Here is a 6243-nt window from a genome sequence, read left to right as displayed (position 1 = left end):
AAATTGACAATCTTTTCTAGGCACCTTTGTTTCTCTATATCACTCAAAACTTTCAAGTGATCCATTTTGTTTCCGATATTTTATAAGAAAATAAGCTCGGTTACGATCTGTATTCCACTTGTTTACATTGGAAAATTCGCTAACCGGATGTTCTTCACCCGCCATCAATAATCGAATTGCCTGAACGATAATTTTTTTGTTTACTCAGGAATAACCCCATATATTTCTTTTTTAATTTCTCTCTTTTTCGTCCTTCGTTTTGCTTATCTTTTTAATTTTACAGATTAACCTTCCTATCTCTCTCATTCTTACTGTTTATTTGTATATCGTTTCTTACCATAAAACATCCATGCATTGTGAAATAATATTAAAATATTAATCCATACTGAGAATACATTTCTCTTGCGGCAGCTGTAGTAATCATCTCACCAATGCATCAAACACGCAAATCCCCAGAATTGGGCTATTTTCAATTTCCAAAGCGCCCCTGCATATACTTTTAGTCATCACTCGGTACCTTGCACATCATATTATGAACAGACTGAATGCAATATCTGCTTCTTAGCAATAATTGAAGCTTTACAGTAAGACGAAGGTCACGAGCGAAGCGATCGCGAAAATATTTAGATCTACAAATATTTATTTGCAAACTAACAATACTAAATTAATCTAAAAGGCATTAACAGTTTTACAGAGGTAAATAGTTCGTGTGGATGTTTTGCAGGACATTTCGCAGGACGCTGTTGATAAATAGGACATATTTGTTTCTTTGGACTGTCATTGCAAACCGCAGAACATGACCCTCAAAAAAAGGACTGTTCTGCAAAAATCAGGACGTCTGGTCACCCTATGATTGATCCGAAAAAAAAAGAAAAGTTTCCTGGACCGCATTTGAATTGATCCGGAAAAAAGATTCCTAGACCGTTTTTAAATTCATTCGGAATAATGCCTGACCCGTATTTAAATTCATTCGGGAAGAAGGTTCCTGGACCGGATTGAAATATTTTAAACAAAAAGGTTCTTTACGGCTTAGAACTAATTTACACTTGTTGATTTTCTCTCCCGGACGCGAATTGAATTTATTTAAAATTCCTGAGCCTTTAACAACACTTCGATTGTCAATGATCCAGAAACCCATATGCATTCTAATGGGTTCTATTGGCTTTCGTAACAGGACCAGAACATTTTTTTATCACACAATTTAAATTCGGTCCAAGTTGCGTATTGTTTCATTTCAATACGGAACTTGGATCCTATTTAAACTAATCCGGAAGAAAGTTCCTGGACTGTATTTAAATTGTTCCGGAAAAAAGGTTCTTGGTCCGTATTTAAATTCATCCGGAAAAAGGTTCCTCGACTGTTTTAAAATTGATCCGGGAAAAAAAAGGTTCCTGAACGGTATTTAAATTCATCTGGGAAAAATGTTCCTGGACTGTATTTATATTGAACCGGAAAAACGGTTCCTGGACCGAATTGAAATACATCACAGATGTATAATTTGCTGATTTTTCTCTCCTGGACCGGAATTGAATTTATTTAACAACCTTTAACAACCCTGTTGCGAACACCAAAATGCTAGGAGAAACTGTTTGCAATTCAAATTAGGTACCTTGTGTGTGCATCATGTTTTTTTCGAGGCCTACTGCGAGAGAACACAATATTTCATAACAATATCTGTCTTTCACCTTCGTTATTTACATATCTGCCACTGTTATCTAACATTCCCCCTTACGTTCATTGTGTTCGTTGTAACGGCTGCACATAACAGTTCCGCTCAAAGAAATTAAACGCCTTGTACTATTAGAACCACACTCGTGAATGTCACACCTTGGAACTCCTACTCGTCTGAAAATTACTGCTGTGATATCGCCTGTTGCGAAGTTCAACAACTCCTCAGTGTACAAACATATTTAGCCCAACCAATGTAATCGAAGAATAGTAAATGTTCGCGAGATTTACCCAATAGAAAGCTAAACGTGTGTTAAAGACGTTACATAAGGATTGCAGAGCGAGATAGTTGTGTTTACAGATTTCTGGTTGTACTATTTGCAGACGGCGTTGGCTATTGAGAAAATGAGACGGCCAAAGGACAGTGAAAGCAAGGGAATGGTGCAAATCCTAGACATGTGGAGACTTGAATATAGAGATCGTAACACTATCAGCTGTACGCGCAAGTAGGGCCACACGAAGCTGAGGGGTAGGTAAGTTTATACGAAACTCATCTGTATCATTTGTAATGTTTCGGTTATTTTTGTAATTTCTTGAGTTATGCTTTCGAATCGGCGTGTTGTGAACCGAAACTTACAAATAACTTCAACATCACGGAGTATTTGAATTCATTATGCCATTAGTTAGATGGGAACAAAAAATGTTTTCGTGCAATGGTGGTAGGGAAGAGTCGTACAGTACCGGCCACCTTAAGCTTATTGATTATAACCGATAAAGCATTATAAGATTGTCGGATTGAACATAGTAATATGATACCTCAATGTATACTTTAAGGAGCACTGGTTTAATTTGTCTGAAATGTTTTCAGAACTACAAGATACGTGTATATACAAAAAACGAAAAGCTGAATTTTCAATCACTGGAAACATTGTCGGCCAGTCAATATTTTAATTTTAGGTGGTGGTAACTATTGATAAATGCTTCAGTTTTATGAAGAAACTGTGAACTATGTGTACAAAGGTATGGTAGTTAACAAATGTGGAAATAATTCCGTTAAAGCAGAGTTCAAATCACATTTTTACAATAGTCACAAAAATACAAAATATTTTCTTCGTCTACTCACTCAACAGTGCCAAACTTCACATTCGGCACACTGAACCCAATCTTCCTGAAAGGACTCTAAAGTCGTTTTCACGTTCAGAAGACACAATGGCCTCTTATGGACAATGCTTTTCTTATGGGAAATACGAGCGCGCTGTTGTGAAATTTCTCGATTTACAAATTTAGCTTACGTAAAATCGGTACCTGCAGTTTTGCAGGAAATTTTGTAGAGAATACGATGGTGAGCACAAAAAACTGGTAACTTGTTTACATATTTTTAGATAAATTAAAAAGGCAAATTTTCTGTGAAAACAAATTTTTTACATTGTTTTCATTCCTAACGTTGAAACATGCCGTAAAATTGAAGCATTCATTATGAAAAAAATTGACACGGTTTTCTAATTGTCATAGGTGATGGTGGTGCTCAGAATGTATCAATACTTTAAAGCATATTCGCATTAAAAAATATTCAAATAAAGTATGTGGACATTTTTTTACTTTCGTGCAGTAGAAAATGTCATCGCTGGCAATTTTTTGTTCTGTAATTCCAAGTAAAAACTTCCAGCGACAAAGTTGTGAAGAAAATAATGAAATTATTTTTTATAACCACTCAAAGTTTCCCAGAAATATTACTTCCATGCATTTGGAGTTTATTTTTAACCCGAACCGCGCGCGAAGTAAGGGGACGTTGTCTGGCCATCTTGAGCTGACTCACCGCAGCATTCCAGCTAATCACCACCAAGTTTTCAAGTTGTTATTTTATTTCCATTCAGTAAAAATATTAATTTCATTCCGTTTGTTATAATAGAATTGCAATTACTTAAATTTAATAATTGACAATTATTTCCAATGCTGCTGTTGTGAGCAACATTACTGCTGTCGCAAATACACGTTGTTTTTGTTTACATTACTATCGACATTAATACTGAAATGAATATCACCTTTCAGTTTCCAACGTACACATAAATTCATAGACAATAATGAATTTATATACAAGGGTCGTTCAAGGTTGACCAGGACTTTCGTGCGTAAAATATTAATGAATCAATGTAGCGCTGCATTACTAGGGCAGGACAGACCATGATTCCTTGCGAGTAACCATGATCCTTTGCGACACATTTGGCGCATGCGCAGTAGTGTAAACAAAGATGGCGGCAAGTAGTGTATCTGTTGCTGTGGAACAGCGGTGTATAATGAAATTTCTCGTGAAGGAGAAGGTGAAACCTGCTCAAATTTGGCGTAGACTGCAAGCACAGTATGGTGAACAAACACTGTCACGGGCAAGAGTGTACGAATGGTGTCATAAAAGTTCCCCTCCACCCAAGAAAAGCAAAGCGCTGCCGTCTGCCGGTAAGATTTTGGGAACAGTCTTCTGGAACATGAAACGTGTTATCCATGTGGATTTTGTGGAGAAGGGTGTCACAATTAATGGCCAGTATTATTCAACAGTGCTTCACGGTGCTGTACGTGGGACCGTTCGGAAGAAAAGACCTGGAATGTTGTCGAAACACGTCATTCTTCTCCATGACAATGCCAGGCCCCACACGGTCCCTTTGACTCAAACAACACTGGCCAGCGTGCACTGGGAGGTTTTACCACACAGTCCTTACAGTCCAGATTTATGCCTCAGTGATTTCCACTTGTTTGGGGCACTTAAAGAGCATTTGGGCGAGACGCACTTCCAGACAGATGAGGAACTCAAGAACGCTGTCCTGCAGTGGTTACGACACCAACCTACTTTTTTCTACGCCAAAGGCATCAAGGAACTTCCACAACGACGGCAACGGTGTCTGGATGTTCAGGGGGAATACTTTGAAAAACTGACATAGTTTGGTGCTTCTATGTATGTATATTTCCTGTCTAGAAATAAAAGTCCCGGTCAACCTTGAACGACCCTTGTATATATATATGTAACACATTACCATATCTCAATGTTATTCTATGAAATAATTACAGAGAAAGGCGAATGAATATTAAATGTGCCTGTGTATTAAATTAAATCTATGTTCACAGTATAATATTAATATTAATAATTACATATAATTATCATTTTATATAAAATATGTAACACCTACATTGTGAAGGAAGCTCATCATTTCCCGGCGACATGAGCTAGCGCTGTATTGGCAACACTGTACGGTTTCTCCATAAGCGCCGTTGTGTCTTCTGAACGTGAAAACGACTCTAGACAAATTATGCATACAAATTATGCATTGTGCAGTTTCTACAGTTGTCTCCTTTGCCTTCTTATTTACTGAGGGGCATAAACTTATTGTCCAAGTCTTTAATATACGAAAGTAATTGTTTTTCCATTTCGTCATCAAACGTCTTCTTAAATCTGCCCATCTGAGGTGTCAGGTCCACACCCATACCACGTTGAATTGCTCTCAATCTATCTCCTAACGTGCTTCTTGGTAAACAATATATACTGGTAAACAATATATACTAGCTACTTGTCTTACTGTCATTTTGTTTGTTATTACCTCATTTACCGCCTCTTTCATGGCCTCTTCAGTCCATTTACCTGTTTTGTTGCCCTCCTAGTCTGCCATCTTACTCTGAAAACAAAAGCAAGCAGAACTGTAGTAGGTGCGTATGAAATTCTGTGTTGCCGATACTGGACGACACGTCGCTGGTCGATACTGTATGATCATTAGGTGGTATCAAATGTTCCGATTACACGTTGTTTATAATCAATTTGCTAAACTATTTACAGGTTTTCGTATCCTTATAGAATACCGATAAACTGAATCTGACAATAAAATCAAACACCTCGAACATGAACACCAGGGCCCAGAAATAACTTCTCTCATGCAGCCACTTGACTCTTCACAGTAACACAGGCACAGCTCTCACAATACTGCGTGAAAGCGGGTGACCCCGAACTATAGCGCACACGAATACACACCCTTCTCTCCTATGTAGCGTCAAATGTTCGAACTAGCAATTGGCCGATACTGTAGGACGGCCGGTACTGTACGACTCTCCCCTACTGATAACGTGAAGCATGCTAATAAATTGCGAATACTTTAAGGTGTCACATTTCTGTAGGACTTATTTTTAAATGTAGGAAGGAACCAAGAAAATACGAAAAATAGCAAACTATTAAATTTATTTAAACTAAACTAGCACCACTACCACCACTATACCCCTGCATTTTCAACAGGCGGCTGGAAATAAACGATTCGGCCATCAGTTCAATTGTGTACGGCTATCATCGCCTACTTTCGTATCCCAAAGTGCCGAACGTCGCTCGCGGTACGAGACAGAACTCGAGTCGGATATACTACAGTAAAGTCAAGCTAGGATCCGTGTACAATCACAGCGCAGAACGATTATTTTGACAAAATTCTGTTTTCCTGCTGGCTGCTTCGGGGAGGAGGGATTGTAATGTTGTCATTTCTTGCCCAAACGGTGGGCTAGGGTAAACGCGGCAACAGAGGGCCACAGCCAGAAAGGCGGGTCCCGATCCGG

The 6243-nt window shown here is 38.3% G+C and overlaps 1 protein-coding gene across 1 annotated transcript in view; it reads left to right on the top strand.

Annotated features, from left to right (window-relative positions):
• The first annotated feature begins 2099 nt into the window (after positions 1-2099).
• LOC145987324 (putative fatty acyl-CoA reductase CG5065) overlaps positions 2100-6243 on the top strand; it is a 95328-nt gene continuing 91184 nt past the window's right edge. Inside the window, exon 1 of the mRNA XM_083121845.1 lies at positions 2100-2197. The gene's annotated coding sequence lies outside the window, so the exon portion shown is untranslated. The remainder of the gene's footprint in view (positions 2198-6243) is intronic.

Source organism: Lepisma saccharinum, chromosome 4 (assembly GCF_977018435.1).
Source record: "Lepisma saccharinum chromosome 4, izLepSacc3.1, whole genome shotgun sequence".
Lineage (NCBI taxonomy): Eukaryota > Metazoa > Arthropoda > Insecta > Zygentoma > Lepismatidae > Lepisma > Lepisma saccharinum.
This window is presented reverse-complemented; position numbering and strand designations above follow the sequence as displayed.